Source organism: Thamnophis elegans, chromosome 1, assembly GCF_009769535.1.
Source record: "Thamnophis elegans isolate rThaEle1 chromosome 1, rThaEle1.pri, whole genome shotgun sequence".
Taxonomy (NCBI): domain Eukaryota; kingdom Metazoa; phylum Chordata; class Lepidosauria; order Squamata; family Colubridae; genus Thamnophis; species Thamnophis elegans.
In genome coordinates this window covers 60,593,331-60,603,792 of record NC_045541.1, presented here as the reverse complement: position 1 = coordinate 60,603,792, position 10,462 = coordinate 60,593,331, and the positions used below count along the sequence as shown (strand labels likewise).

Genomic DNA, 10,462 nt, shown 5'->3' with positions numbered 1-10,462 from the left:
ATGCCATCACAAAAGGAGAAGAAAGGACTCATCAGAAAAGACCCGGATGTTAGAAAAGATTGAAGGCAAAAGGAGAAGAGAATGAGATGGTTATATAATGTCATTGATGCAATGAACATGAATTTGGGAAAATTCTGGGAGACAATGGACAACAGGGAAGCCTGGCATGCTATTTCTATGAGATACTACTTAGAGCACAGGTGTCAAACTTGTGATGTCGTTGTCATCATGTGATGTATTACAACTGTTCCCCTCTTTGCTAAACCAGGGGTGGGCATGGCCAGGGCATGACACATCATGACCCATGGGCCACAGGTTTGACACCCCTGACTGAAAAACAGCAATAGCAACAGCTATTGTGAACAGCACCCATTTGCAAAAGTAGCAACATACAATAGGATTATTTTGATTTCACAGTTTATAATAACTTTAGAATAGAAGGAATCCAATCTTTGTTCTGGGCAGAATCTTCTCATAGCAACTGTTCCGAATTTTTGAAACAGATTGGACAAATACCTCATAATATGTTGAAAACATGCAATTTATTTTCCTCCTCCCATGTGGATTGGGCTAAAGTGAGTTTTCCCATCCCAGTTCAGACTAGGAGACACTGATGTGATTATTGGATCCTCCAGTTGGTCAGCTGGAGGGAGCAATGATTGACTCCTGGTGTTTTCTGAGATTCATTTCTATTTCCCACTACTGACATTTGCCAGGATTTTTTTCCCATTGTTTATTCTTTAAAAAGTATTACATTTTAAAGAATAAACATAATATGTGCAACGATATAAAAGAAACAAACTGACACATAATTTTGTAAAAAGCATGAGGATTCACTGAATAAAAATATAGGATTTTATTTCTCTTTTGATCTTTTGTCCAAAAAACTTAGAAAATTTATATTATTGCAGAATTTGTTTTTAATTTTTTTAATTTTTAAAACCAACAAAAACAAAACAACACATACAAAAAACTTTCCTCAATTTCTTCAAGCCTGTCGTTTGGTTACAAACTTTTGTGCATCAGTTTTTATAATTAAAAATAAGATCACATAACTAAATTCATAAAACATAACTAAATACATCATTATCATTGAGCATTATGTGTTCAAGTTATCGCTAATATTAATCATCCATAGCAGAGACGTGCAGTCAGGGGAGGCAGGGGAGACGGGGCCTACCAGTGTCATGATGAAAAGAAAAATTAAAAGGAAAAAGGCTAAGGTAGTTGCTGCCAGAATGACTCTGCTTAGTGCTAACTGCAGGGGGAGGGGAGATAACCACGTGCCTCCTTTGCATAAGGAATTTTTTGCCTTTTAACCCTTGCTTAATTCTGAGCAAGGGTTAAAAGGTGAAAAATTCCTTATGCAAAGGAGGCAGTGGTTCTCTCGCCTCCTTCTCTGGCAGCAGCAGGTCTTGCCTTTTTATTTTTTCCATTTTTTACATTTTCATCATGGCGGGTGGACAAGAGGAGAGTTGAAATCCTCTGTGACACAGCTGGAAAAGGTATGTGGGTCAGACAGAGGGAGGAGGGGGGAATTCAAAATTATTGTAATTTAATTTGTAATTTTTTATTGTGAGTAATTTGTGTGTGTGCGGGTGTTTCTTTCTTCACTTCATTCAAACAAACTCTCTCTCAATTTGAGAGAGAGTTTGTTTGAGAAGAGAGGGGCAGCCCTCTTCCCCCTACTGGGAGCCCTGTCCTACTCCCCTCTCCCTTTCCTCCTCCTCCTCTCTCCTTTCTTTGCCAGCTGCCGTTTCGCCCCCCCCACCTCCTCCGTCCCCGCCGCTGTGTCCGACAGGCGTCTCATGTTTATATCCGCAATAAACGCAAGACGCCTGGCCTGTCGGACACAGCGGTGGGATTGGAGGAGGTGGAGGGGGCGAGGCAGCGGAGTGCGGCAGCGGCAAGGATGTTCTCGCCGCTGTGTCCGACAGGCGTCTCATGTTTATGTCTGCCATAAACGCGAGACGCCTGGACACAGTGGTGGGGTCGGAGGAGGTGGGGGGGTGAGGCGGCAGAGCGTGGCAGCAGCAGGGACGTTCTCGCCGCTGTGTCCGACAGGCATCTCACGTTTATGTCCACCATAAACACAAGACGCCTGGCCTGTCAGACACAGCGGTGGGATGGAGGAGGCAGGGGGGGTGAGGTGGTGGAGCTCCTTCATGTTCATCCCCTTCAGGGCTTTTCCCACCTCCAGGACATTCCTGAACTGCATGAAGGCAAAGCCCTGGAGCTTCCCATTGGGCTTCCTGGGCAGGGAGGCTTCCAGGACTGTCCCGAAGGCAGCGAAGGCGCTCTTCAGCTCCTCTTCCATGCACTTGAAGCTGAGGTTGCAGATGATCAGCTGGGCCTTCTTGGGGGGTGCCCTGGCCTTGGGGGCTCCAGCGCTTCCCGGGGGGCCTCTTCGCCACTGCCACCGCCTTCTCCTGCTGCCCTCCGCTTCTTCTTGGGCCGCACCAGCGCCAGCATGACCCGGAGGCCGCCGAAGATGCGGATCTCACTCAGGGCCCATTGTGAGTCCTCTGGTAGGGAGAAGCTGATGAAGCCAAGCCCGGTGCACGTCTCTCCGCCGGGCGCTGTCACGGCCACTGCCCGCCGCACTGGCCCCGCCTGCCTGAACTCCCGCTCCAGGTCGGTGCACGTCTCTCTGCCCGGCGCCGTCACATCCACCGCCCACCACCTCCTGCCCCTGCCTCCTCCGTCCCCATCGCTGTGTTCGACAGGCGTCTGGCGTTTATGGTGGACATAAACACGACACGCCTGTCGGACACAGTGGCGGGGACGTTGCTTCTCACCACTGCCTCACTCTGCCGCCTCGCCCCTCGCCTCCTCCGTCCCCGCCGTTGCCGCGCTCTTGCCTCACCAACCGTAATCCTCACCGCACGTCACTGATCCATAGAGTATACAATACTTATAGTATGGCATATTCAACTCCAGAAATAGTTTCCCATTGCTAATCCAAGTAGTTTCAATTCATATATGTATCAATTATTCATTACATCATCATTAGTCCATTTCACATATAAAAATCTTTTCAGTATAACATAAACAAGACTTACAATTATACATAGGATTCAAATCATCCCACTCTTATACATTGATACATTATTGTCCTTTATATATCATATGATCAAACACTCTCATAGCAAAAAAAAACTTTCATAACAATGACTATAACTTTCTGGTAGTACATTAATAAACAATTTCATTTCCAGGTTTTTTTATCCAACCATTGGTAAAACAAATCCCATACCTTATAAAATTGCTCATCCTCCTGTTCTCTAATTTCAAATGTAAGTCTACTCATTTCGGCACATTCCATTATCTTCCGAATAGTTTCCTCCTGTGTTGGTGTTTTCTCATTTTTCCAATTTTTTGCAAATACAATTCTAGCAGCTGTTAAAACATTTACCATCAAATATTTCAAGTCTTTATTGTATGTTTCTGGCAAGATTCCCAATAAGAAAAGTTCTGGTTTTAAGCCTATGTGTTTATGTATCATTTTCTCCAACTACATGTGAATTTTAGTCTAATATCTTTTAGCTTCAGTATAAGTCCACCACATGTGGTAATATGAGCCCGGTGGCTGATGACATTTCCAGCATTTTTCAGATTTGTTCTTAGACATTCTTGCTATTCTTGTTGGGGATAAGTGCCACCTGTAAAACATCTTATAGAAATTCTCTTTATATGCAGTTGATATTGTCATTTTACAGTTTTGAGTCCACAGTTTTTGCCATTTCTCTAGGTCAATCCCATGCTCAAAATTCCCCCCCCCAAGCTAATAGTTTCTTTAACTTGTTCTTCCTGTAGCTTTACCTCTAATAGGTAGCTGTTCTGACCCCCCTCGTCCTACACCAAAGCACGCCGAGACAAAGATACTGCAAGGATTTATTGACACACAGACAGGACCTTGGCAGCAAGCCAGCACAGACAAGCCATTGCCAGCAATCCAGCACAGGCAATACATTGGCAGCAATCCAGCACACTCCAGGCCTTGGCAGCAATCCAGCCTGACAAGCTAGCCCCAAGAGTTCTCCAGCTCAAGTGTATACGTTGACTCCTGCAAAAGGGCGTGTGCACAATCATTCCTTTTATAGTCTTGAGAGGAGCCTAATTATCACCAGCTGAGTGCAATTATTTCCTGTAACTGCGCAACTGTTCCTTATGCCTATTAGCTCTTCGGTGCCGAGCATCCAGGAACAACTCCCTTGTCTCCTCCCCACTACTCCAATGCATGACATCTGGATCACACTCCCTTGTCTCCTCCCCACTGGTCCAAGGCTCAGGCACCTCCTGGTGGCCAACCAGCCTCTCTGCGCCCTGCTCGGAGTCGGAACCCTCCAGAGCCGACTCATAGGGCCCCTCACTGTCAAAGTCTGGTGGCAGCTCCAACGGCTCCTGCTGAGCCACAACACTATCCCTCACCGCAGGGCCCTTCCCCTGGGTCTGACGCTCGGGATGCGGCCTCGAGGGATAGTGCGGTGTGATGGCATTCAGGTGACAGCAATCGCAACAAAGTCTCAGATCCCCAGTCTTCTTTTTCACAAACAAAACCAGGGCAGACAAGGGCGAAGATGAAGGCCGGATAAACCCCCGGGCGAGGTTCTTGTCTAGAAAGTCCCGCAATGCAGCCAACTCCAGCTCAGACATGGAGTACAGACGACCTGTAGGGAGCTTTGCATCAGATACCAGGTCGATGGGACAGTCATAAGGCCGGTGCGGCGGCAGTTGATCCGCCTCCTGCTCACTGAAGACATCCATGAACTCTGCTAAACACGGCGGCATGGCCACCTTGGGTGAGCTGGGTACCTGGGCCGCACAGACCTGCCGGGTGTGGTCAACGTATTGCAGGAACGGAAACGTGATCAGATTTTGTGACCAGTAGATCTGAGGGTCGTGCGCCCGAAGCCAAGCCAAGCCCAAGACCACGGGAAAATGCAGGCCCGAAGCCACGTAAAATGGGATGGCCTCCTCATGCTCCCAGAGGATCAGGCGCAAAGGCTGCATAGTTGTAGTAGTAGTTGTAGTTTATTCAATTTGCATGCCGCCCAACTCCCGAGGGACTCAGGGCGGCTAACAACCAAGGGGGGAAGGGGATACAAATAGGACAAAAGACAGACAGATTAAAAAACAACAACAGTTGCAACATTTCAGGTGGGGCTGGAAATTCATCAGCCCCAGGCTTTGCGGAAAGCCTGGAAGGTGGTGAGGGTCCGGATCTCCACGGGAGATCATTCCAGAGGGCCGGAGCAGCCACAGAGAAGGCCTCCCCCAGGGATTTGCCAGTTGGCACTGGCTGGCAGATGGAATTTGGAAGAGGCCTAATCTGTGGGATCTGATCGGTCTTAGGGAGGTAATTGGCAGGAGGCGGTCTCTCAAGTACCCAGGTCTGATACCATGTAGGGCTTTAAAAGTAACGACTAGCACCTTGAAGCGTGTCCGGAGTCCAATAGGCAGCCAGTGCAGCTCGCGGAGGATAGGTGTCACGTGGGTGTACCGAGGTACACCCACAATCGCTCGTGCGGCTGCATTCTGGACAAGCTGAAGTCTTGTGTGGCGTGGCGGCCTTGATAGGCCCAGACAAAAGCAACCATCCGTCAATAGTCTCAACCCGCATCGGTGGGTCCACCGGACACAGAGGGACGTTGTACGCTGTAGCAAACACCGCATCCATAAAGTTTGTGGTAGCCCCGGAATCGACCAAGGCATGGGCCGGAATTCCTTGCGGACTACCCGACAAGAGGATGTGTACTGCTGAAACCATGTGCCGTGGAGGACAGTTCACCTCTGTTTCGGCCTGCGCCCGACCTAAAATTTCCTTCAGGTCGGGCCCCGCCAGTTTCCCGACACGGTGGTCCATCACTGAGGGGAGGCCGCAGGCCGCACAGCCCCCCTACTCTTTTTGGGGCAAACCTCAGCCAGGTGTCCAGGATCCCCACAGTAGAAACACAACCTCCCTGAACGTCGTCTGTCCATCTCTGTGTGTGACACTCGGGCACCCAACTCCATGGGCTCCTCCCGTGCAACTGTAGTCTCTTGAGGGACCGGCACCCTAGTGGTCTCCTGGGATGCGCGGCGAGGCCTCTGCCTCTGCAGCCGGGCATCTATCCGGAGACACAAGTGGACCAACGCATCGAACATCGGTGATCTGTCCACTCTCACCAGCTCATCCCGCAGGTCATCGGACAGCCCGTCCTGAAAAGTGTCCATGAGGGCTGGCTCATTCCAAGCTGAGTCCTGACTAAGCAGCCGGAATTTGCTGACATAATCCTGCAAGGAGCCACGGCCCTGCAGCAGCGACTTGAGTAGTCTGGTGGCTGTTTCCTCCTTAATGGGATCATCATACATCAGCCTGAGATGGTTACAAAAGCCCTGGAAATCATCCAGCAAAGGGTTAGGCTGAGATAGCAATGGAGTAGCCCAATGAGCTGCTGTGCCTGAGAGCAAGCTGATGATAAATCCCACCTTCGTCCGGTCGGTGGGAAAGTCCTCCGCTCTCAAGCTGATAAACAGCTGCCATTGTCCCAAGAACACTGCAAACATAGCTTGTTTGCCATCAAAATTGTCTGGTGTAGCCACTGGACATTTCCTCCATGGCTGGGAGGGGGGGGTTAGCAGGCCCCTGAAGCTGAGAGACTTATTGGTTCCAAAGGTTTTATTTCTTTTTAAAAAACACAAATATTTCATCATTCGTCAATCATTAAAACATTGAAGTACAATTTTTTTTGTATGCCCCTCCCTCTCTTGTAGGCAAGTCTTCCTTCTTCCAGTATTGCGCCACCAACAGTCTTGCTGCAGTTATTAGGTGCAGAATCAAGTTAGTCTCTACCACTGTAAAGTCAGTACATATACCTAGTAAAAATAACTGAGGAGTAAACTTTATCCTTCTTTTAAAAATATTTTGCATAACCCACCATATTTTTATCCAGAATGCCTTAACCTTTTGGCAGGTCCACCATATATGATAATATGTAGCATCGAGAGAACCACACCTCCAACATTTAGGCTGTACATTCGGAGAGACTTGACCAGCCAGCAAAGCAATCTGTTGAGCCAACTGGGCATTCTCAGCACAGAGTTGCTCCATTCTAGCTTGATGGAGTTTCATTTGGGGCAGGAGTCAATCTGTTCTGACCCCCCTCATCCTACACCCAAAGCACACCGAGACAAAGATACTGCAAGGATTTATTGACACACAGACAGGACCTTGGCAGCAAGCCAGAACAGACAAGACGTTGCCAGCAATCCAGCACAGTCCAGGCCTTGGCAACTGGCAACAGAATCCTATGGGATTGGGCAGCATATAAATTTATTAAATTACTAAATTACTATTGGCAGCAATCCAGCACAGTCCAAGCCTTGGCAGCAGTCCAGCACAGACTAAACTTGGCAGCAATCCAGCCTGCCAAGCTAGCCCCAAGAGTTCTCCAGCACAAGTGTATATGTTGACTCCTGCAAAAGGGCGTGTGCACACTCATTTCTTTTATAGTCTTGAGAGGAGCCTAATTACCACCAGCTGAGTGCAATTATCTCCTGTAACTGCGCAACTGTTCCTTACGGCTATTAGCTCTTCAGTGCCGAGCATCCAGGAACAACTCCCTTGGCTCCTCCCCACTACTCCAATGCATGACATCCGGATCACACTCCCTTGGCTCCTCCCCACTAGTCCAAGGCTCAGGCACCTCCTGGTGGCCAACCGCCTCTCTTCGCCCTGCTCGGAGTCGGAACCCTGTCCAGGGTCCTCCACATCCTCCAGAGTCGACTCATAGGGCCCCTCACTGTCGGAGTCTGGTGGCAGCTCCAACGGCTCCTGCTGGGCCACAACAGGTAGCTATAAAGTTTTTAAATTACTTTTTCATCAGTACCTGTTAAGATTTTATCTAATTCAGTCATTTTATCATAAAAACCCTCCATTTTTCAATCTTCATTGAATCTAGAATGTATTTGCACATATGAATACCAATTAATTTTGATTCCTTCCTATTTCAAATCTTGAATGGATTTAAGTTCACCCACTGTAATTTAATAGTTCAGCATATCTAAGTGTTTGTTCCTTTTTGTATATTATTGAATATGAAAAGGCTTCAATGGTTAATATCCGACTGGAATTTTTAAATAATGTAATTTCTTAACCTTCTCCCAGTTTAATAATAAAGCCTCTCTTAAATAATGTCTTCTAAAGTAACCATGTGCTTTGGTTCTCTTATACCATAAGAATGCATGCCATCCCAGCAGCAAGTCGTGACCCTCTAAGTTCAAAAGCCTAACATTTCTTAATATTATCCATTCCTTAATCCACATCAGACTTGTTGCCTGGTAATATAGCTCCCAGTCAAGTAAACCCAACCCCAAAATATGGAATGCTTCACGAATTTGCATGTCATCCTTGCGCAAGAGCCATACTAATCTTCTCTGTATCATTCCAATTTTAGTATATGTGCTGCCAAAGCGAGCACAAACTGCAGAATGTTTTTGAAGGTTAAGCAGGCTCCCACTAACTTAACGTCAGCATTCAAAAATGAGTGTCATTAGAAGGAAAGCTAAAATATTGATTTGCCTTTTCTGACAATCATTTCACTGCTTTTGATACTCAGTTTTGGCTGTTTGATGAACTCAAAGGAAATGAAAGCTACCATGGCAGATTCTGAAATGGTCTGCTATATATCCAGGTCAACTTTTGTTTCTAGTTGAACGTGAGAATAAGAAATTAACAGAAATATCATATCATCAGAAGTGTAATAAGAATATAATAGGAGCATCCTTTGCCTTGCTACTATGACAATTATGAAGACTTGTTGAGGAGATAGTTGGAGAAAGATTTTGCCTTCTTTCCTACTTGGTATTCCTAGCATCATCTGCTTGGAAGAAAGAACACTGGGCAAAGTAAACATTATTAACTTTGATAGTATAATGCAGAGTGGAAGTTATCGTATGAGACATAGAAATATGCAGAAGAGTTCCTGCTAATAATAATGTTTGCATTTCCTCTCAGTTAAATCTTTTCATTTATGAGACATTACTCACAAATAGTGGATTAACACCAGGGGTGGTATTGATTTACCTTCCTTATCTGCTCATAAATGTGAGCACGTGCCTCCACTCTGCTCATGCACATCCTTTTGGCGAAAAAAGGACCTAAATGGGATGCCATAGAGCTGAGATGAGTGGGTGGGGCCACCCACAATTTCCGTTACCGGTTTGGAAGAACCGCTCCGAACCAGTATAATACCACGCAAAGGGTCACCTCAAGCACAAATGAATAACCACATCCACTTTTCTTCATATCTCTATTACTATTGGAATAGGTAGACCAGGATTGAGAGCTTCATCAACAGTTTCCTCATGGAAGAAATTTTTTTCTTTACTAATAGTTTCCTCCTTCACCGCATTTTTCTATTCCCCCTCTTAGTATTGATTTTCGCATGCATTCACTCTCTCTGTGGCTCATCCTGATGGTAAATCACATAAATAAGAAATTTCTAGCAAGATTGAGAGACAGATTTCTGGGGTTATTTGTCCACTTTTGACTATAACACACAGTACGAGGCCTACCCTACACATTTCATTCTGCTGTTATTTGCATTGTGTTGATACCAATTTTGTGCTCTAATGGCAGCTTCCCAATGGCTTTTTTTGCTTACCTTTGACAAAGAGGTAACCAAGTCTCACAGATGCCACACTCAGGCATTTATCCTTCTATAATCCGTAGAATTTTATATCTCATACAAAATTAATTCTGCATTCATTAACAACCACATTTTAATTTTTGGAAAAACACAAACAAAGGTCACACTAAGAAAAATTTCTCAGCATTTTATATATCAATGACTAATTTAATTTCTGCAAATTTTAATTTGTGCATTCAAAAAAAATAGAGTAGATGTAGCTTTCCAGATAGCAGAAGAGGGCTCATAGAAAAGGCTGCTGATTATCACCCGAAATAAACTACTTGGGGAAGTGATTCAAATCTTTATTGACCATATGAATTTATTGCTTTCCTGTCAATTCAAGAATGAGGAAAGCGTAATTGATATTCTGGCATTGAATTGAATTGAATTTATTGCATTTATATGCTGCCCTTTTCCCCGAAGGGGACTCAGGGTGGCTCACAATCCAAGTCAGGGAAGGAGATACAGATAAGAGATAAAAAAGACGAACAGAACAATATACAATTTAAAAGCACACAACAACCATACCATTCGAGGGGGGGGGCAAAAGCTCTTTAACCCCAGGCCTGTTGGAACAGCCAGGTTTTAAAGGCTTTGCGGAAGGCCTGGAGGGTGGTGAGGGTTCGAATCTCCACAGGGAGCTCGTTCCAGAGGGTCGGAGCAGCCACAGAGAAGGCTCTCCTCCGGGTAGTCGCCAGTCGGCATTGGCCGGCGGATGGAATTCGGAGGAGGCCTAATCTGTGGGATCTGATCGGTCTATTGGAGGTAATTGGCAGCAGGCGGTCTCT

At 46.2% G+C, this 10,462-nt stretch overlaps 1 non-coding gene across 1 annotated transcript; it reads right to left on the bottom strand.

The window, feature by feature from the left end:
- Nucleotides 1–8,355: 8,355 nt before the first annotated feature.
- On the bottom strand, nt 8,356–8,462 carry LOC116523776. Its single transcript, XR_004257136.1, has one exon. It is a non-coding gene; the product is annotated as a U6 spliceosomal RNA (small nuclear RNA).
- Between the last annotated feature and the right edge of the window lie 2,000 nt (nt 8,463–10,462).